This window comes from Phyllopteryx taeniolatus, chromosome 4, assembly GCF_024500385.1.
Source record: "Phyllopteryx taeniolatus isolate TA_2022b chromosome 4, UOR_Ptae_1.2, whole genome shotgun sequence".
Classification (NCBI taxonomy): domain Eukaryota; kingdom Metazoa; phylum Chordata; class Actinopteri; order Syngnathiformes; family Syngnathidae; genus Phyllopteryx; species Phyllopteryx taeniolatus.
The window spans coordinates 19,127,754-19,151,554 of NC_084505.1; the positions used below are offsets into that span (position 1 = coordinate 19,127,754).

The following is a 23,801-nucleotide window of genomic DNA, read 5'->3' on the forward strand; positions in this document are numbered from 1 at the left end:
GTCTTCACTGTTAATACAAAGCGTACGTTTGATTAGTTGAAGATTCTAAATGGTCTTCAGTTTTTACGTAACATACATTAGTTTCATGGAGGAAAAAAATGCATACAATATGTTTTGTTGCAAAAAAAAAAATGTATGTTGGGTTAGTTGAAAACGCGAAAACTTCTTGTTGAGGAAACGTGTTTGCTTGATTGAAGACTGAATCCTCTTGAATGTTTCCAAATACACCTATGTTAGCGTTATTGTAGATATATATATATATATCTTTGATATTTACAAAAGTAGATTAGGTTCGTAGAAGACAAAATCATCTTCATTGTTTACCAAAACATGCACGTTAGCTTCGTTGAAAGCAAAATTGTCTTCAATATTTACAATAACGAGAACGTTAGCTTCCCTGAAGCCTATAAGTTGTCTTCAATGTTTACAAAAACACGTGGAAGACTAAACTGCATTTGTTGACAAAAACAGGCACATGCCCTTTTCTGACAATGACATAATTGTTACATATTTATATGATATGTTTTCTGTTATAATACCGTGCAACTGCTTTGTTTGTTTGTACTGCCTGCTCATAGTGATGTTACAGCGTTGACAAATTGGCCTTTGTCATGGTCATTGTTTCTATTTTTGGCCCAAGAATTTTGAAATCATTAGGTTATGCCGACCGCCAAATCCTCATCTGGATTGATGCTGGATTTCCCCCTGAATGATACCGCAAACTGAGCAGAATGATTTGATTACAGCCAGACAACAGGTTAACGGGCTAACAGGCACGTTTGGCCTTTCCCCACCTGCTCTGTGAGTCATGTGATCTTCTAAAGCGAGTAGACGCGGCGGCGCAGGCCGGCGGCAGTGGACTCAAAACACAAGGCAGGCTCGAGCTGCTGAATCACTCATTGCACCATCAAAAATCATCTTTTTCTCTACAGCATGTAGACCAGACTTTAAATTGTCAGTCTTAGTTGACTAAGAATTGTCTTTAATGTTTCAACAATCACGTATGTTCCATTTATTGAAGACTAAATTGTCTGTGTGCTGGTAGCTTGAGCCTACCAAGTTTCTTTTCCGCAGTTCAATAATATACGAGATGACGCATGAGCATAGAAATTCCATGATGTTTGGCCCCCAACGTTCAAAGGACTTTAGCTTCTGCTGTCGACCGGCTGCCATTTATCTGGATGACTGGAGCGCCATTAAAAGGAGCATTTTGAGGCACATTCCTTTTATCTTTGGCATTGCCCATTGTTTTCCTGATGGATGGACGAATGGTGACGCATAAAACATCGACTTTGTGAGTCTTCTTCATTCTAAGAAGCGCCACCGTTTTTTTTTTTTTTTTATCCTCTAGCTTTTAGCTGCCCAAAACTTAATGACTGGCTCAAGTGGCCGAGAAGTCGTTTTGTTTTTGATCGCTTGCTATCTGTGCGGAGGAGTTCAAAGATGGAGGCCTCCGTCGTCATCACACGGCGAGATGAAGGGGCTCATTTACTCCCCCAAATGTCAACTGAAAAGTTTCTTTGAAAGTGAAACTCAGTCATATTAAAACTGTGAGACATGAGAGATGTTTTTTTTCCGGCAAACATAATGACTTTCTGTCTTTTTAGGGCCACTGTCAACTGTCAATCTTTGACTATTACGACCACTAAGACTTCTCCTATGTTTTAGTCCTATTACGTCTGTGAATATGATTTTTATTTCCTTCTGATTACACCCCACCATATCAAAAACATAGTGATATTTAAAATAAAATTTGATGTTTATGAAAACAATATTTGACACAAAAATGCACATATTTAACTTTTCAAATTTGTGGGGGGGAAAAAAATAAACCATTATCATTATTTTTTATTGCACATTTTTTTTAAATGGCTTTTTTATCTGGAGGCTCAAATTAAAAAATGAAATAAAGTATTTTATTTATTATACAGTATTAGAATAAATGCTTTTTTGGGGGAAAAAAATAGCATTAGTCACCGATTTTAAGGCGCGGCCGAGGCGTAGAGGGGGTCCAGTTTGGTGGCCTCAGTATTGCATCTCTGCTTTTTGCAGATGATGTGGTTCTATTGGCTTCATCAAGCCGTGACCTCCAACTCTCACTGGAGCGGTTCGCAGTCGAGTGTGAAGCGGCCGGGATGAGAATCAGCACCTCCAAATCTGAGACCGTGGTCCTCAGTGGGAAAAGGGTGGCGTGCCCTCTCCGGGTCGGGGATGAGAACCTGCCCCAAGTGGAGGAGTTCAAGTATCTTGAGGTCTTGTACACGAGTGAGGGAAGAATGGAACGGGAGATCGACAGGCGGATCGGTGCAGCGTCTGCGGTGATGCGAACTTTGTATCGATCCGTTGTGGTAAAGAAGGAGCTAAACCGAAAGGCGAAGCTCTCGATTTACCGGTCGATCTACGTTCCTCCCCTTCACGTATGGTCACGAGCTGTGGGTTGTGACCGAAAGAACAAGATCCCGGATGCAAGCGGCCGAAATGAGTTTCCTCCGCAGGGTGTCCGGGCTCTCCCTTAGAGATAGGGTGAGAAGCTCAGGGTAGAGTCGCTGCTCCTCCATATTGAGAAGAGCCAGATGAGGTGGCTGGGGCATCTGATTCGGATACCTCCCGGACGCCTCCCTGGAGAGGTGTTCCCACGTCCCACCGGGAGGAGACCCTGGGGACGACCCAGGACACGCTGGAGAGACTACGTCCTTCGGCTGGCCTGGGAACGCCTCGAGATCCCCCCAGAAGAGCTGGATGAAGTGGCTGGGGAGGGGGAAGTCTGGGCATCCCTGCTAAAGCTACTGCCCCCGTGACCTGACCTCGGATAAGCGGTAGAAAATGGATGGATGGATGGATGGATGGGAAAATAGCATTTTGGATTTTTTTTTTTTATTGCGAAATATTTGTTTTCATTAGCATTCGTAGCAGAAAATTTCATTTTGCGGGGTGAAAAAAAAAAAAAAACATACTTTAAATTTTAAATGAACGAACCGATTGTGAACATTTTCTTTCTGACATCTGCCGAGGTGTCAAACTGCCGTCGTGTCGGGCCAACTACTGACAAGGAGGACTGAGGAATGTTTTTCCCTTAAGTATCAGTGGCTGGTATTGGCTCAATACCCGTTACCGGGTATTGCTACTCACTTATCCCTAATTATTGCTCAAATTTAACATTTTGTTTGGAGGAGATTTGATTATTTTAAAAATGTTTAGTTAAAAAGTAATATTGAGGATACCCTCATTGAACATTTGAGTTATGTGGCAAAAAAAAACACCATTACTGCACATAGGCCAGTTTCAAACATCCCTGCTATAGAATGTTCCATGACTCACCTCAATATGCTCTGTTGGTAAAGAAACTTGACTAACTTTTAAGCCAAACTTGTGCTTGGAGTGTTTGCTGGATGCCAAAGCATCTGGTGGCATTTGGCGGCGAAATTGGTTTTCAACGGGCCATCTGTGTGCTCTCTTTCCAAATTAAACATCTCACTTCACCGCCATACACAAAGTGTGGATTTTATTTGAACTGCCGAAAGAACAGACCTCCTTTCATTGCTTTGTTACCTCTGCCAAGGACGTGACGTTGTCCGTTAGATTTTTCACAAAACACCAGCAAAAGAAGGTGCCGTGGTTGACGCGATGCGTACATCCATACATTTGATATGACAATTTTCAGTGTTTAGGCTTTTGTTCGTTTTTGACCAAAGACACCAGCCGTAAAGAAAACAACATTTGAGCAAGTTGGGCTTCAAACCATCCTGTCATCAACCCGCATTTATGTTAGCCTTGCTCCATTTTCTATGCGATGCAATTCAATATGATTTACTTCATACGCACACACACCAGCACACGCGCACACAGTTTCTCTCACCCTTGAGCCTCTTTTATTGGACATTGGAAACAAGGAATGCTGGAACGTGACGACAAGGTACAACGAACCGGCGACCAGAAAGAATGAGACACGAGGTTAAACGCGTGGGGTAATTAGGGTGAACCAGGCACAGGTGGGGAAGATGCTCTCAGGAGCAGGTGTGTACGAGACAGGGGGAAGACAACAACCGGAACACACACACCCATGACACCCGATACATTATTAATGGCTCACTTTTAAAAAAAATGTAAGAGTGCGAAGGTCACTGATTCACGCTCGCCCCTCTTGACCGTTTTATTGCTACACTGCAACCATAGTGCACTTTTAAACCACTGTGCTCGTTTTGATTTTTAAATGAAACGTGCAATCATTTTTTAACTACACCGAGTTAACGACACAAGAGGTGTCCTGGCTGGTCCAAAGTAGTGGTTTGGCATCACCATGGCAACAAACCAGCTCGTGTAGTTGCGCTATGATGTTATTCAATGAAATATAAAAATAGGACAATTATAATCATTGGACTTTTTACCTAGAAAAATACAACTTTATTCTTTTAAGAACTTTATTTCTGTAAGATTAGGACTTTTTAATCAAACAACTTATCACTTTATTGCGTATTATGATTTATTTCTATCTCGGAAAAAATGCAACTTTGTTATCATGTCATTATAATTATATTTTTGTAAGATTACACATTTCTATCCCAAAAATATTACCCTTTTTTTCAGCAATTCTGACTTTTTTTCTCCCCAAAATGTATTAAAACTTTATTTTTTTTAAAGTTGTTATTTGGACAAACATGAGACTTAGTTTTTGTAAGATTTGATTGAAGATTTTGAAAAAAAAATGTTGGACTTTATTTTCAAATATGAGCATTTCCTCCATCAACTTTACACTGTAAAAATGCTTACATAATTAAACATGTTGCCTTTATTGGCAGTAAAATTATTTTTACAAGGGTGCGTCCTGCATAGAGGACTCGCCAACTCATCCCACTGAGAGTTTAGTGTTGCTCAAAGTTCCATTTTGTGTCTTGCCAAGTCTTGATTGGAGTTTGTGTTGAACCTTTTCTGACTCGTAAATAAGACATGAAGGAATTGCTCGAAGCGCCTGTAACGAAATGCTAAAAATACTTCGACGGGCACCCTGCATGGACACCTTAAAGTGCCACTGAAGAGAGCATGGGCTCATGGTGACGCATCAGCAAACATTCAGTTGCCAAAGATTTGACCTGTTTGGTGATTCCCCGCAACTAACGTGCTCTTCTGAGCCACTCAGGTCAGTCATCCAAATCATCTGAATCAGATTCTTTTGCAGGGTGAATGTGCTCATTCGAGTCAGCCACCAGATTCAACGTAATCATATGAGTCTGGAGCGTTTCCGACGAGTCAGTGACCCAAATCACCTGAGTCTGTGGCGATTCCGACGAGTCCGCTCCCTCGAGTCAGTCACCCAATTGGACAGGCTCAACCGAGTCTGCAGTGTTTCCACGGAGTCAACCAACTCGAGTCATTCACCCAATTCAACTGAATAATCCGAGTCTTTCACGCTGCCACAAATATATCCGCGTTTCACACACGTGCTTTTCAATCTACAAATATATCTGTGATTTACACGTTTGTTTGTTTTTTAATGTTGTAAATCGCAGCTATATTTGTGGATTTGAAAAACGTGTAAATCACCAATTTATTTCTGTAAATAATTTTGAGACAAATCTCTCCCCATACACTCCTGGGCCCAGAGAGTTCACGCGAACTGCCCCCCCACCCCCCCCCCCCCCCACAATGTCCCACCCCACAACACCTCCCCCACACCCATCTGACCCTTCTCCAATTCCCAGCTGGTGGGGACCAGCTGAGTGTGACTCACTGAGAACGCTCACAAGCTCCTGGAACTTCCTGTGAGGGAGGGGGCTTGACAGCGGACTGCTGTGTGATGCGACTGTGTGTGTGTGTGTGTGTGTGCGCGCGCGTGTGTGTGTGTGTGTGTGTGCGCGTGTCACATAGTGTAGAGTTGCTGTGAGCCATCCTGTGAATTAAGAAATTAAAAATTCATTCTGTTACATAAGTCTTTTCAAGCATTATTCAGGAAGAGCGTCAAAACTTCTTCCGCTGATATCGTTGATGGCTTTTGTTTTGTAGCGGAACAAGAAGTCATGTTATTTTATTTGTCATTTATTTTTCTGAATCTGGATTGGCATCACAGAATTATTTTGTCTTTACTTTAAATTTGTATTAGTTTTTTTGTTGTATTTTTTGGATACTTTTTATTTAGTTTGTTTCTGTTTTGATTCTTTTTTGTTGATTGATTGATGGATTTGGATTTATTTTCTGTATTATTGAAGTATCTATTTAGCTTGATTGTTACGAGAGAATTCTTATTTTTCATTCATTTAGCTTTTTAAAAAATGTACAGTATTTGTTCTCATTTATTTATTCATTTTAATTAGATTATCTTCATTTGATTTGAGTAATTGATTGAAATGATTAATGTATTATATATATATTTAACCTTTTTTGTTTAATTGTAATTTTTTAATTGTGTTTATTTTTAGATGAATTGACATACAGTATTGAATTGTAATGTACAGTTTTATTTATATGTATTGTATTTATTTTTGTTTTACATTTTACTTGTCATATTTATTTTGGTTTAAAATGTATTTGTCATTTTGTATCCATCTATTTGTATTTGAAATTTTTGTTTGATATTTCTTTCTTTATTTATTTAAATGTATCTAGTTTTATTTTGTTTTTACTTAATATTTTGGGGGTTTCCTAGAATTTGTATTTTCAGTTTGAATTAAAAAAATACTAATTTTGTAATTAGCATTTTTTAAAATTCAGTTTTAAAGTTCATTTTTAGTTGTATTCTTCTTCTTATGATTATTTTTAAACATTCATGTATCAAATGACTTTTGCAGAGATTACAGCCTGTATAATTTTGTACCACAAAACGCTGACTCGTAATTCATCAACACAGTTTGTCCTCAACGGTCGTGTTGCGTTCAGGTTCACATGGGAAAATAAGGAAACTGCGGACTGGACGTCGTCAGCCAAGCTGGACGCAATCGTCGACGACCATTTATGTTATCGCTCCCTGTAGTCAGTCTGACCTTCCTCACATCTGTATGATCATCATCATCATCATCATCATCATCACAGTCTTCATCATCATCTTCGTTCGTAGCACACCACCCCCCACATGTGTCCCCTGACCGCGCCTGCGAGCGTTTAAGCATCAAATGACTTCTATGTTGACTCGTGTGTGCGCGTGTGTGTGAGATGAGGTGATTTTTATTCATCGTCCTCGTCCTCTCACCCTGCCAGGACCGCTGAAAAAGAAAGGGCCAATAGTGTGTGCGTGTGCGCATGCGTGTGCGTGAGTGGGTGGCCTCAATAGTCAACAACCCTGACCACCAACGATAATAAGATATCCTTTGTCATTATTATGATTATGATTATTATTGTTGTTGTTGTTGATAATATCATGAATTAATGTTCAAACCAGACAGTTGTATAGCAACAGAAAATCAAACAGTATTTATGTTTTTAACCTTAGCCAATCGCAGGGCACATACAAACAGACAACCATTCGCGTGCACATTCACACCTACAGGCAGAATTTTTAGAGTCTTCAATCAACCTAGCATGCATGTTTTTGGGATGTAATCTTCATGTAATCGTGTAAGAACGTAGCGATAACACGAACGATGCTGACAGTGCAGGACCTATTTTCTGCTCCATGATGATGGTGATGATGAAGATTGCCCAAGTGAGTGCTCCGAGCTGTTTTTAATCCACACGTCAGTCCTCATTGGCCGTGTCAACTCCAAACAAGTGGAGCGCGTCGTCCCGACCCTTTGCAACAAACTGAGTATTCAAAAACAGCACTCATTAATATAGTTCACATTTTGCTAAATGAATTGAAAAACACCAGACGCACATTTGGAGCCTTTGCGTGACAAAAGCAGCAGCAACTGCGCTGATGTGTGGAAACGGGCCTGGAGGAGATATTACCTTCAATGGGGTACAAAATATTCGCATTATTAGCCCGGGATACGACAAAGTTGGCGCAACAAAAAGTATACAGTAGTTTTGTCTTTTTTCTTGAACTTATTAACTACCCAAATATCTCGCTGACAGATCAACCAGCTGACTGACCAACAAACGGACTGACTGACTGGCAAAGTGATTCATTTACTGACCAAACTGGCGACCAACTAACCAATTAACCGGCTGACTGACCGACTCAGTAACAAACTGACTGCCAACCCAATCTAGTAATGAACCAACTAACAACCCGACTAAATAGCTGACCAACTGAGCAGCAAACTAAATGCCCAAACCACTGACCATCTAACTAACCAGCCGGCGAACTAAGTAAGCAACTAATGATTGAATCCAAAAACTCACTGACTAACTAACTAAACAAATGCCTGACCAACCAATTGACCGAACAAACAACCAAATACCAAAGTGACTGACAGACCAACAGACAAGCGAGCTAACAGACCAACTCACCAGCTAACTAACCAACTGATTCACTGAAACAGCAACTAATTGGCTAACTGACTGAATGAACAACTAACTCAGCCGACCAGCCAACCACCCAACTAACCAACTAACCGACTGACCGACCGAATGAACAACCAAATAAAGGCCAAACTGACTCACTGACCAATGAATTAACCGCCTAACTGACTGAATGACTGATGACCAACTAGCTTAACTGACCAATCTACCAACCACCTAAGTAACTAATCAAATAAATTAATGACCTAATAAATGACTGATTGACCAACCAACCAATCAAAAAATGGCCACACCGACAACTGACCAACTAAATAACCGACAAACTGACTGGCAAACCAACCAGATAACTGACAAGCTAAGTAACTGACCAATTGACCAAGAGACTAACTGACTAACTAACTACCTGGCTAACTGACTGAATTACCAATGACCACCCAACCCAACTGACTCGCCTGCCATCTGACTGACTATCCAACGGCCCAATCAACTAATAAATAACTAAATAACTGACCCACGATCAGGCTTCTGACCAACCAACTAACTAAACAAGCAAAAAAATGTAGCTCGAAATTTAAGCTTGCCACAATTTGTGCTTGGCAGAGGGACCAAGCGGGCCAGCTTGCTGTTCACAGAGGTTGCACAGAACGACATGGTAGAGGACAAACAAAATGAATCACAACGTTTCATATGCAGCATAACTGCCAGGAAGCAGACAGACACAGCAAAAAACAGAGCGAGCTTGTTGCCAGTGTGTCTGTGTGTGTCTGTGTGTGTTTGCACTGTGAGTCCTTCAAACAAGGGGGTGAATATACAGCAGACCAACACAAACTAATAGTTTGGTTTAGGATTTCAAGTGGATTGAGGGTTGTGGGCTGCAGAGATTAGCCTCCCCCAAACAGATTAGCAGTCAACAATTAGCATCATGCGCTAACGTGTCGTTGACGCGAGGAAGCATCCACGATGACTTGTTGACACGTATAAGTATGCAAGACGTTGATCATAAGGCACACACACACACGCGCGCGCGCACACACACGTACACAAAACCGATGTGTCTGGGGATTAAGCAAAACGGTGCAAACAAACGTGTGATGTAAATCTGCATAATATTCTGCACCTAAAATCATGTTTCATCTCCGCTGATACACGAACTCTGTCTTAATTAATGAGTAATAGAATAAATCCTGTTGGAAACTGACTTGGAACATGTCACACACTGGCCCTTCAAGAGACACAGAGCAAAGAGAAAATAGCAGCAGGTGTCTCAGGAGATGTTTCGCCTCTCATCTGAGCGGGCGTCATCAGTTCATGCAACAAGGCTTAGTTAGAACGCACAAGCCAGTGTTTGTGTAGAACTAGTTATGCTCCAATTTAGAAGCAGGCCCCGTACCACGTATGGAATCGTTCTTTTGGAATGCAAAAAAGGGGGACAGCCGTTAAGCCACCTGGCCGAGAGGCCGTTGTCCTTCCAGCAGAGTCGTTGGGTGGAATCTCCTGCATTGATATTCCATTCAGTTGTGAAGTGGTCGTTGGAGTTACCCAATGGTCAAGGAGGCTGTGCTGTTTGCTGCAAGCAGAACTATCGAATTTCTTTGGGATGGATGAAAGGACGGCATTGTAAGTAGAAACCAAGCCATAACTGAGCAGACGCATGGAACAACACAGACGGGCAAACCCCTCAGATCAAGGCTCAGCTGTCTACCTGCACGTCTAAGAGAAACAACACTCTTTTGAAGACAAAAATGTGTATATTCTGGACAGGGAAGAAAAATGGTTTGAAAGAGGGGTGTGAGAGGCCATATACACAAAGGTGGAAAAACCATCGCTTAACAAAGGAGGGGGTTTATGACATCACCTATCTCCTACTTACAATGCCGTCCAAAGGAAGGCAATAATTCTGCCCCCAGCAGACAGCACAACCTCCTTGACCGTTAGGTAGCTCCTCTTCACAACTGAATGGAATATCGATGAGAGAGTTTCCTCCACCCAACGACTGGTGGACGCACAATGGCCTCTCAGCCAGGTGGCTTAATGGCTCGCCCCCATTTTTGCATTCCAAAAGATTGATTCCGTATGTGGTGTGGGGCTGACGTCACTGCGGCTATCCCGCGCGTAGTTTGTCTTTATGCTCGAGCGCAACCCACGCGCGCTGTTTTGGAAATCTACTGCAGTTCCCCTCCAAGTCGGGACTGTTGCTACGGCTGGTATTGGCTAGGACGCCATAGGGTGGAGTTTCCTCTGCATTTTGTGGCCATTTCCAGGAGCCGTTTTTCCTTTCCTTTCCGTAACAAGGAACAAAACAACAACAATGGCGACCGTGGAACAGTGTCTGCTGGAACAAATGGACCTAGATGACCAGATAATAGCTTTCATTATGCTGAAAAAAAAATGATCGAGAAGGCGGCGGCGTAGGTGGTATGTGGAACGGTGAGTACGTCATCACAGCATGTGACTAAAATCGGACCAATCACGAGAGATGATCTCCGCAATTTTTGCTGTGTGCGCGTCAAGTGACGCAGAGGGGCCGCGCGGGCCAATGCGTAGGTCACGTGATCCAATGCAGGTGTTGTCGGCCACGCGCCTTAAATAGGCCTTAAGTTGGAGCATAAATAGTTGAGTCTCCAACAGAAAGACTGGCTAGTGCTTCCTAACGAAGCCTTGTTGCATGAACTGATGAAGCCCGCGTGGATGAGAAACCTCTTCTAAGACAAACAGAACATTACAGTTGCAATCGATTCGATGCCCTGAGAATGAAGTGAGCTGGATGAATGAGAATATTCACAGGCAAGCAGCGGGTGTGTTTGATTTTTTCCGCTTTCCTGCATACAGCAAATGGGGTGTGCCACTTGACAATCAGGGTACCGCTGTGAAGGGTTAACACATGGGCTTTGAATGCCATTGTACACTCGCCATAAGTCATTATATAAAAAAATACAACTTTGAACCATAACAATTAACAAACTAACTTACAACTAATTCACTGACTGATCACCCAACCGACAAACTAAGTAGCAAACCAACTAATTGAGCGACCGACTGACCAGCTGACTGACCAACTACCTAGCTGACTAATCAACTATTTGACTGACAGTTTGACCAAACACCTAACCAACTATAAGACTAACTGACTGACCGACCACCAGCAAACTAACCAGCGTATTGACCGACTAACTGACTGACTGACTGACCAACTAACTCACTGACTAATCAACTAATTGACTGACTGATCAACTGAACAACTAGCTGACTGACCAACTAACAAACCAATTCAATTGACTGACTGACCGACCAACAACTAACTAACTGAGAAACTAACTGACTGACCAACTAACTGACAGATCAGCAGCTAGCTGCCCAATCAACTAATTGATTGAGTGACCGTCCGACCACCTAACTAACCGAAAGTCGAACTACCAACACCTAATTAACAGTCAAATTGATCAACTGTCTAACTTACTGACTGACAAACTAAGTAAGACTGAAAAACCGCTCGATTGTCTAAATAACCGAATAACAGACTGACTAACTAGCTAAGTAAATCACCAATGAACTGTTTGACGGACCAACTAAGCGACAATGTGCCTGACAGATTAACAAATTGAATGACTGGCCAACTACTGTAACTAACTGACCAACCAAAAAGCAGACTGGCCAACTAAGTAACTAACCAATAAGATGACTGACTAACCAACAAACTAACTAATTAACTGACTGACAAGAATGAAGTGGGGCTCACTAATTACAAACTTACAATGGGAAAAAGCACTACTGTAGAAGTGAAGGCAGGCGCAGTATTTGGCAAGTCTGAGCATGCTAGTTCAACAGCTCTAATCACTATTTGCAGTCCAATTACCAGTCTCAGTTCCCCAATCCAAAAAGCCACAAATTACTATGATTTTGATATTTCTGCTTGAATGATTCACATACACGTACACACACACTCACGCACATATGTTCACTAGCACATGTACACACACACACACACACACACATGCCCACACACACTCTGTCTGATCACGTTGACATTAACAAGACCACTAGTTATCATGAAGCTTGACGACCTCCTTGACCTCCTTGTAACGACCCAATCAAGAGGCAGACATGCGCCCATCTCACACACACACACACACACACACACACACACACGCATAGGCGCTTGAGTAGAGATTTAGCGTAGCACGTAGCATCTGTCAGTAATGATGAACCTTTCCATCCATCACGACGTCTCAGAGCGTGGTATACACACATACACAGCCACGACTCACACTAGGACCTTTTGGGTTGTGTGGCTTTGATGGATTTATTGAAAATCAATGTGTTCCTTCTACTTGTTCATGAAGTCGAGTTCGTTGTCAACCACGTTTGACACAAGCTGGCCAACAGAGCCGCAACACCAGTGATTGGTCGGCTGTGTCACTCTTCATTGCTCGGTCAATGTGTCGATCATAACACCTAAGGTCAGTGACTGACTAGCGACCATTCCATTGTTTGTCTATATTTGCCCTGCTATTAACTGGGGACCATTCCAGAATGTACTCTGCTTCACTCACCAGAACGTGAGCTAGTAACCTTAATGGGTTGTCCTTGAGTTTTGATGACAGGTTTTAACGACCGAAGGCCTAACCCAGCTGAACTGGTCGCCAATCAGTCGCTGCTCAACAGCCCTTTAAGATCCTCGGCGGAGGTAATCAGATTACATTCATGCTCACATTCACACTGATGGAGAATTGAACCTCAACCAATCATGCTTTTTTTTTTTTTTTTAAGCTGTCCTGTTCAGCTGCATGGCCATGCAGAATGGTGGATCTGTTTACCTTTTAAATGCTGGAACCATTTTGCTGTGTAACAGCGGTGTTCTTCTTTAGACCTTTCTGAGCACTATTGATTTGTTTCCAAACATTTTGAAGACAATCTGAAAAGGCACTTTTTTCTTTTAAAAAGTGATTGCTGCTCAGCGTTAACTTTTTTCCCCCCTCCCAAATCTCTTTCACACCGCACCAACACAACACAGAGACAAAAACACAAGCCTGTGACAGAGTGACAAGTTCAGAAAAATACACTTAAAAAACTGTTTGGATGCTTGGATGTTATGTGTGTGTGTGTGTGTTGTGTGCATGCATGCCGTTGGTTTTGAATTTGAGGACTTGGCAGACCGTTCATCTCACGCTCCACCTGGCTCAGCTCATAAGCTCCACTTCCTGTTAAGACCAGGCCTCGGTCTACCCTCTCTCGCTCTGACATGTTTCGCTCAAAGCCCCTCCAGCTAACATCGAGCAGATGCTAAAGTTTTGCGACGTCAGTCATTACGCACAAAAGCGGCCGTCAATAGGTGTTGAACAACTAATATTTTTTTGTAGTCGACTATGTTGTATCGACTATATTATTCGATGACTGATCATTGATATTTTTTCATGTCCAAAAACTTGATTAGCGATTAGTCGACTTCAAGCTTTAAACGGCGATGTGGAGTAGTAAAGTTGACTTGTCGACGACGCCTGTGAATATTCTCATTGAATCAATCGCAACTGGACTGTTGTGGTTGTGGAGCTGCCCCACAGTCCCAGGATGTGTTTTTGTGTTATTTGGAGGCATATTGCGTTTCTTTGGAATGGATGAAAGGACACCACAGTAAGTAGGAGATGTCGTAAGCCCCTTCCTCTGTTAACCAATGGCTTTTGCAACTTTGTGTATATGGCCTCTCTCACCCCTCTTTCAGACCATCTGTCTTCCCCTGTCCAGAATGTACACATTTTTGTCCTCAAAATAGTGCTATTTCTCTTCGGGGTGCAGGTAGACAGCTGAGTCTTGACCTGAGGAGTCCGTTTGTATTGCCCGTTGGTGTTGTGCCATGCATCTGCTCAGTGGTTGCTTGGTTTCCATCAATCTATGTATCTGTGCATTCCTCACTGCACTTGACCGCATACACCAGATTGCTTTTCTGTGTGTGGGGAGGTCTTTGGGGTGTACCGGCCTTTGTCGCAGGGTGTTATCAGGTTTGCAGTGTACCAGAACCAGGCTAGTGCCATCCTACCTAAAGGCCTCTTTATACTCCCGCGGTCGCGCGGCCGACAACGCCCGCATTGCATCACATGACCACGTCCGCGTAGCTTGCCGCGCACCCGACAAAAATAGTTGCTGCGTGATCGGTCATCTCTCGTGATTGGTCCGTTTTAGTCACATGCTGTGATGACGTACCAGCGTGCCCCTTGGTTCTACATACCATCTATACGTCGCCGCCTTCTCGATCGATTTTGCAGCATAATTAAACGTACCATCTGGTCATCAGAATCAGAATCATCTTTATTTGCCAAGTATGTCCAAAAAAAAAACCACACAAGGAATTGTGTGGCGTCCTATCCGGAGAACTGCAGCACACTTTCAAAACAGCGCGCGTGGGTTGCGCTTGAGTATAAAGGCAAACTACGCGAGGGACAGCCGCAGTGACGTCAGCGCGGGTATAAAGAAGCCTCAAGCCTTGTGTTGCGTGAACCGACCAAGAGGCGAAACGTCTTCTATGACACACACAATAGTCCAGTTGCAATCAGTTCAATTCCCTGGGAATGACTCGTCGACTCATCAGTTCGACGCCGACTTGTCAACTGGAATCCATTGTTTGGTCGACATGTCAGTCATTCAACGTGGCACCGGCGATTGCTTGTTTTTCACTTACTTCTCATTGGTTCATTCATAATTATGGGTCGATGTTTGGACTTATATTCTTTATGCAGACATTGGCCACTCTACATGTCAATCGCAACACTTATTGTTTTTAGCTTTTTTTTTTATTTTTGTGTGCGTTTACTCTATATTGATCAGTCAACATTAGGAGTTGAATTGACTAGTGAACGTGTCGACGATACCACTCCGCAATGACGCAATCCTCTTCCTCCTTCCACTGACCTCACTACTTAACTCACTCATCCAATCACACTTTAATGTTCTCACAGAGAGTGAGTGAGTAAGGTTGTGTGAGCTAGTTGACCACTGAAAGATCAAATCTGTGACATCATTGATTAATTGAAATCAACTTCACTATCAACACCTTAGCGTTGACTACAAAAAAAATCTCAAGTCGTGTTTCATAATCCTCCTTCCACTGAAGAGACAGATGAGAAAAAGATGGCAGCCACCGTGACCTAGCTTTGCAATGTGACCGGCGGAAGTTTAACCATATTGAACTGAATGGCGAAAATCCATTTGAAGACATCGATCCCGATCCACGCCGTTGGGACTGTTCCCTAAACATCGATTTCCTCCTTAAAGCCCGATCCATTTCATGTGCTTTCAAGTGTTGGCTCCTCCCAGGTCCAAGATGTCTTCTTTTGCGAATACACGCCTTTAAGTTGCCATACAATAGCTGTTTAGCGCTAGTGTGTGCATGTGCGCGCGTGTGAGAGGACACTGGGGTCCATTAGCTTTGCATGTGTACAAAATAAGAGGCTGACAAATCGTTTTATGTCACCGCCAGTGAGCCGGCCGGCGTGCACGTTTGTTTGTCTGCATACAATGCCGCCGCATCGCTTTCACTCAGTTTAACTGTGACATTAGCGTGTGTGCGAGCCTCCAAGTGTGTGTGTGTTTGTGTGTGCGTGTGTAGCATGTGCGTGTAGCGTAATGTGTGTACTTGAGACTGTGAAATCCCATTAAGCGTGGTATAAAAAAAAAACAACTCTTTGGCACGCCGCCTGCTCAGAGAGACAAACTTGTGTTTGCCTACCTGGGCTGTTATTGTTTTGATTATTTTATTTATTTTTCATTATTATTATTTTATCATTCAAATATTTATTTAAGTAGCCGTTAAGCCCAACTGGATGCATCGCTTCAGGGTAACAAAACCATGTGACCCCTCCCAGCCAATCAGTGATCAAAAGCAACAAAACAATATATGGTAAAAAAAAAAAAAAAAGTCAAATACAAAAATATCAGATAGGAGTATTATACTGTTTCATGCTGTTTGTCCTTATTTGCAATGTGTTGTATGCTATGGCTAATCATTTATGAATGCAATTTAATCAGGGCATTTTTTTTTTATAAATCATTTAAAATGTAAATTCATATGTTGTATGATAATTAAATTAAATGACATCAAATATATTAAAAAAAAATGGTTTAAGGTGTGATTTCCTACATGCAGCATGTTGATTATTACATTTTGGAAATTGTTATTAAATAAAATCGTGTTTATTATTGTTAACATTTTAGAAAATGTGAAAATTCAACATTTCTTTGTTCATTTACTAGCATATGTATGCACATAAATTGTTAAATTATAATGTATGAAATCATATATGATACGAGAATAATAAAATAAAATTTCATCAGATACTTGAAAAGTACATTAAAAATGTAGTAACGTTTTCCAAGTCTTGCATTTTACTACAATAATATTTCAAATATATTATACATATATATTATAATTGATGATGACATGTTCAAAATTAAATATGTATCTAATATTTCAACAAGAAATAAGACACTCAACAAAATATTAGAAACAGCCTTGTATTTTAAAAATGAAATTGAAAATAAATATGAGAAATAGTCCATATGGTGTATCAAAGACTTTTTTTGAAGAACAAATATGCATGAGCATATCTGTAACTTATGCATATTTATTTCAGTGGAAGGCTGATGACATTTCCCAGGAAACAAGTGAAGTAAAATGTGAGACAGCAAATGGGCCTCGAGGTCAGGAGGCATCAACGGCTTTTGGTCTTGCAGCCGCAGCACACTGCAGACATTATTAGCACATGGAAGTCATAAAGTGTATTTGAAATTTACATAAGTGTCTTTCTTCGAGCAACTTGAGCTGGTGATAAAAGGCAGCGTGTGTCATTCACGGTGATGATAGACCCGAGCTGCCTTGACATCACTGGGAGCCTTTTATTTTTATTACAAATTGTGAAACATGCTACTTATGATGCAAAATGGTAAGAAATAAGGGGCAACATAAAGGCAAGATATTTCGATGGGGCAGGAATGAGGACTGACTTGTCTTTGGTGTTCACCCGCTTCATCGAAAACTCCAAATTGTCTTCAGTCTTCATGCAAAGACGTACTGTGGGTAAGAACACACAAAGACAATTGGCCTGTTTTTGTGTCCACGTTTCCCCTTTCCGACAACTAAAGATAAATAATAGATAAATCGCCATATAAGTGCAGTCCGTTTACCATTTACCAAACGCAAATGTCTGTGTGTGACAGTGACAAATCCCAGACAATTAGAATGCGCAAGCAATCATAAATAGATGATAGATACTTCATCAAACAAAACATATGCTAGGTTCGTCAAAGACTCAAACAAAGACATGAGTCTCTATTTTTGTGGCTGGCATAAATCCAGAGCGTGGCATAACTCTGCGGGGAGGCGGGTTAGACCTGGTGGAAGTATTTTCATGGAGCAGCACACCGTGCGCATCTAAAAGTGGGATGAATGCACAGGGCTTCATTCCCGTTCAGTTTCAATCCTGTTCAATTGAAGCGGCGCCTCTCTTTTCCTTTAAATGCGGCACGCTAAAAGCGCACCGACACTCTTTGACGTGACGAAAGAAGAAAATGATTTGCTTGAGTCTGGAAAGTCAAAGTGCACAAAGTACATTTATACGAAACTGCAAGCAGACCTCCACAGCCAGATGATGGAAAGTTCAGTACGGAGGAGATCACAGATCATCTTTGATGTTTACAAAAACACATATGTTACATTCGTCTAAGACGCCGAATTATCTTCAAGGTTGAAGAAAATCCTACGTTAGGTCTGTTGAAAACTAAATTGCCTTTTGATGTTTTCAAAAACACGTATTTTAGCTTAATCAAATACTCTTAATTGTCTTTGATGGCAACAAAAACACGAACATAAGGTTGGCCAAAGATGTAATTGTCTGTGATGTTTCCAAAACGCGTATAGGTCACTATCGAATCTTTTTAGAATCAATTCTCCTATTGACTATTGGTCGAATGAGAATCGCCTCCCCACTATTATTATTATTATTATTAATGTATTTTTACACTACTAATATGCATTTTATTCTCATTTCTAAGGGATGGACTTCAATACTTGAACTGCATATGTTGGTACAGAGTATGGTACAAACTTGGTGTGCAGACTTTGAGACAGCAACATGCTAAATGCTAAACGGTTAGGAAACGCGATTAGCGTTTTAGGTCAAAAACCATTGGCTAACTACCATTCAGCTCACTCATAATTCATGTTGTATGTGCATTACACATCTAACAGTGTCTTAAAAATCACTTATAGACGCTCCTCTGTCGTTGTTGGTCAAGTTTAGCAGTGGTCCAACACATAAATGTCAAAGTGCCAATTATTATACACATTAAATGTCCGTGTGAAACATTGGTTCTGGCAGCACTAATATGGTTCTGGGCGAAACTTTTTTTTTGGGTCCCGGCGGCGCTTCAAGGCAGACATTTTGCGTCGACCTATTTTTGAAGTCGACTTATCCGAGTTATTCTGTTGTTTCCCCCCCCAGCCCTCAACCCGCACGTTGAGTTGATCAAAGACTTTGATAGGCTTAAATGGTGTCACTTGTGTGATTGACAGGTGATGCGCAAACTAAGGTCACATGACCAGAGATGCAGGAAGTGCACTTCTTCTTCATCTTCTGCAGCTTGACTGTCAATGTCAGCGCGTTTGGGAAAAAAAACCATTCCCATTCACATTCATGGCGCGCTCCATCCTTCTCTCGCTCTCGCTTCCCCTCACCTCTGCTTCCCATCCCCTCTTTGTTCCCTTTCTCCTCGGAATACTAAAGCGCCTTATGTAACTGCCGGCCGAGGCTCATCATCTGTCCCCGGCAAGCAACGCAGATTTACACGTGCCGGCCGGTAGGTGGACGTGTTGCACGAAAGGACGGATGGCGGCAGATGATGCTCACATCCTCAGGTGGCAAAAGTACTCCCAGGAACTACTTGAGTACAAGTACAGATACTCAGTGTAGGGGAGTAACAAATTACATGTGACAATGTTGCCTAATTTAATTACAAAATGTACGTAATTGTAATACGTTACATCACTGTGAGAAAATGCATTGAAGGTCCCGAAAAGCACTGTGGTCTCGATTATTCGGAAATGGAAGAATTTGGAACCGCCAGGACTCTTTCTAGATCTGGCCGTCCGTGGTCAGAGAGGTGAACAAGAACCCTATGGTCACTAAGGCGGAGCTCCAGTGTTCCCTTGCGGAGATAGGAGAACCATCCAGAAGGTCATCTATTGCTAACGCGCTCCACCAATTAGAAGACCTTTATGGTAGAGTGGCCAGACTGAAGCCACTTCTCACTAAACGGCACATGGCAGCCTGCTTGGAGTTTGCCAAATTAAGGATTCTCAGACCGGCAGAAACAAAATTCAGTGTCATTTCTGGAGAAGAAGAGGCACTTGCTCATCCCCTGGCTAACACCATGCCTACTGTGAAGCATGGTGGTGGCAGCATCATGCTGTGGGGCTGTTTCTCTGCTGCAGCAACTTGAGGACTAGTCCGCATAGAAGGTAAGATAATAGCTGCCAAATATAGAGAAATTCTCCAAGAGAACTTGCTCCAGAGTGCTCTGGAACTCAGACTCGGGCGTCGATTCGCGTTCCAACACGACAATGACCCAAGGCACACAGGCAAGATAGCAAAGGGCAGTCTGTGAATGTCCTCTCGTGGCCCAGACAGAATGCAATCAAACATCTCTGGAAAGACCTAAAAATGGCTGTCCACCGACGCTGACCAGCCAACCTGACTGACCTTGAGACAATCTGCAGAGAAGAGTGGGAGAAAATGCCCCAAGTTCGTAGAGACATACCCAAGAAGACTTGAGGCTGTGATTCCTGCCAAAGGTGCTTCAACAAAATATTAAGCCAAGGGTGTGAATACTGATGTACATATTATGTTTAAATGCTTACATTTTCAATACATTTGCACAACTGTCTGAAAATATGTTTTTACTTTGTCATTATGGGATATTTTATGTAGATTTTTTTTTAAACTACACTTAAATCAGTTTTAGAATAAGTCTGTAACATAGCAAAATGTGGAAAAAGTGAAGGTGGTGTGAATAGGATGTGGAGCGCCAACGCTGCTCCAACTTGTTCAAATGTTGCCGAGTAGACCAGGAGGGTTGTTATTGCATTGAGTTGTTAATTAAGCTTGCATTGTGGAATATGCCTCGTTGTCTGCTGAACTTTTGAAATGTTTCAGATAAATGCACATCGAATTAAATGGCCAAGTCACGCCCAAAAACCCAAAATTTAGATGAAAAATCATTGAAAAACAAATCTGCCCTGCGACTGACTGGCGACCAGTTCAGGGTGTCGTCTGACCCTAACCAGGATAAGCGGTGTTGAAAATGGATGGAGGAAAAACAAATCGTAAAAAATAAGGCAAATCAAAACCAAGGTTCCGCTGTATCTGCGTTCAAATGTAGGGAGTAAAAGTAAAAGGTCATCAGAAAATGAAATAGTCAAGTACAAATGCCTGAAAAATCCACTAAAGTGCAGTCATGAAGTATTTGTACTTGCTTATTTCCCACCACAGCTCACAGAGCTGGTTTTGCCCCTCTAGAAGGCTTCTATAATAGAAATGTCTGTCACACTCCCATCACTTATGGAAGTGTCCATCATTCCCGAGTCCCCCTCCCCATCACCCCCTTGTCCCTAATCCCAGAGGCAGTGGGGATGCGTGGTGACGATGGGAAGTGGCTTTCTTTGTATTTCCCGTCCAAAGTCAATCAACGCGATGAGAGGGAAACACGAGAGGAGACTTTGAAACAAGTCATGTTCTTAAAGATGGCTTTGAAATACGGACCGCTCGATCACAATTCTGACACCAATTGTTGTGAGGCCGCTCAGTCTTTGGATCCCCCTTCTGGTACCTATTGTTGTGGCAATATTATGTTCGATTGATTTTCGAAAGGTTCGCCATGAAAACAACGGGCCAAAACTTGATGGCGCATACGAACAGATGTGGAAGCTCATCTACCAACCGTATTGCATCTGCCAAATTGCCACGCAGTTCATTTTGCGCCATGTGGGAGGAGTATATCGTTAACCTATTATCATAATTGCCAAGTCATTTTTGGAATGTCCAGATTTGACCTTTGCCATGACCTGGATCACAGTGGTATTTTTTATTGATATTTTGAGAGTAAATTGAAAATGACTTCAACTGTGATGCCATTTGGCTAACGATCTGCAAATAGATGGATTCGGCCTGCGTAATGTGATTTATGGATCCCCTCTTCTAACACCAAATGTTGTGGCATCATTTGTGTATGTTACTGTAGTCAACACTGAGAAACGCCGAGAGTTGTCTTCAATGTTTTGTGCGGCTAGTCAAGGCCTGGATTCCCACTTTGGGGAATCACCAACAATTGTCTTTACCTTGTTCTTGGGGGCTGCTCAACCCCTTGGCTGCCACTTCTGACGCCAATTTCTGTGGAAGTATGTCAGCTGACACAGAGAAGAAAAAAACCAAGCGATATTTAACGTTCAAAAGCACACCGTGACAAACCAAACTGGACCGTACCGAGCCGTTTCCGTAGCAACAGCCCTTTAAGATCCTCGGCGGAGGTAATCAGATTACAGCAGTAGCGAGGGGGCGAGCTCGGCAAGGAGGAGACGGGGATGGAGCGGAGGATGTCGAGAAGGACGCAAATGAGAAGACCAAGGCGCTGAAAATTCTCCGGCAGTGCCTTTCAACTCCTCTTTCAAGCTTTTAAGCAGGCAGAGCGACAGGTCGCCGTTGTGGCAGCTGGCAACGAAAAGAACATCTGGGAAGCGCTCACGTCCATAGATTGTGACATGGAATACTTGAATTACTAACATGCAGTTTTAAAACAAGGAGCACAAGTCAACATCTCAAAATATGTTACTATAGCTATGGAGCATATTTGTCTACCTATTCAAAGTGAGTAACAGTATTTTATGGATTTTTTTTTATCAACAGGAGAATGTTTCACTTTCCAACATTTGACAGCTAAATGTTTTCTGTTTGATATGCTTTGGACACCAGCATGACGATTTTCTTTTGTTTGATTTGGTTTTACATTTTTATTTAGAATTCAATTTGTTTCATTATTTTTTTTATTATTTGTTCAGATTTTTTAATTTAATAAAATGTTATTGTTAATTTCCTTTATTGTTTTTACATTATTCTTGTCAGTAATGAATGTATTTTTTTTCATAATCATTGTTTATCTTTTGGCAGCACGGTGGACGACTGGTTAGAGCGTCAGCCTCACAGTTCTGAGGACCGGGGTTCAATCCCCGACCCCGCCTGTGTGGAGTTTGCATGTTCTCCCCGTGCCTGCGTGGGTTTTCTCCGGGCACTCCGGTTTCCTCGCACATCCCCCCAAAAAACATGCATGGTAGGTTAATTGAAGACTCTAAATTACCCGTAGGTGCGGATGGTTGTTTGTTTATATGTGCCCTGCGATTGGCTGGCGACCAGTTCAGGGTTTACCCCGCCTCCTGCCAGATGATAGCTGGGATAGGCTCCAGCACGCCCGCGATTTTTATAATTTTAATATTAAATAGCATTCTTGAGTATTTACAGTATTTTATTTTTAGCATTTTAAATAATAAAAAATTAAAATGACAGTTTTGAATCATTATTTCAATGTATTTTCAGTTTTTATTTAAAAACAAAATGCATGATTTGATTTGTATTATTAATTGTATAAATTATTTTATTGATTTTAATACTACTACAGTTTAATTTAATTTTCAAATCTATCATCTATCTTCCCTGTTTTATATATATATATATATATATATATATATATATATAAAACTTTGTTTAAATGGACCAAAGTTTCTGGGACATGTTATGATGTCTTCCAAACACATACTGCCTCTACCACTCCGACCTTGTTACGACAAGAGTTGATTGTCGTTACTTTGTTTTAATGAATCATATTGTATTCGTGTATGGTGATGGCCGCCAAACCCGAGCTTGTTCCACTAACTTTGCCTTTGTTGATTTTGTTAGCGCAAAACAAAAGACTCAAAATACTGTCGAGACAAAGCGGTTTACTTTCCTTTGTTTTAATGACCCAATTGTCTGAGACGCTTCCGTTCTTAGTGTCAACCTAAGAGGCCTGAGAATAGCCAGAAGGCAGTGGATTTTGTTTGCAGAAGAGTACAAACTCAGAACACCGTCAACACAGGAGTTTATTGTTCTAACCTTGTTTTAATGAACCAAGAGTCAGCGACGCATCCTGACGTCCACCAAACATGTACTTCTTCTATTTAGACCACTCCAGCCTTGTTGATTTTATTTGCAGAAATCCAAGACTCACAACACAGTTGAAACAAAAACCGTTCTTGTTTACTTTGCTTTAATGAACCATGTGTCAGAAACGTGTCATCATCCATCAAACTTGTATTTCCTCTTGATTGTCGACAATCTTGG

The 23,801-nt window shown here is 41.8% G+C and overlaps 1 protein-coding gene across 2 annotated transcripts in view; it reads left to right on the forward strand.

Annotated features, from left to right (window-relative positions):
• The window catches only part of LOC133476634 (protein ELFN1-like), a 71,406-nt gene that overhangs the window by 39,719 nt on the left and 7,886 nt on the right, over positions 1 to 23,801 (forward strand). The window contains exon 1 of one of the 2 annotated variants that reach the window (XM_061770279.1): positions 20,689 to 22,755. The exons of the other annotated variant lie outside the window; for it this stretch is intronic. The gene's annotated coding sequence lies outside the window, so the exon portion shown is untranslated. Of the gene's footprint in view, positions 1 to 20,688; positions 22,756 to 23,801 lie in introns of those variants that run through there. 2 annotated transcript variants of the gene reach the window in all.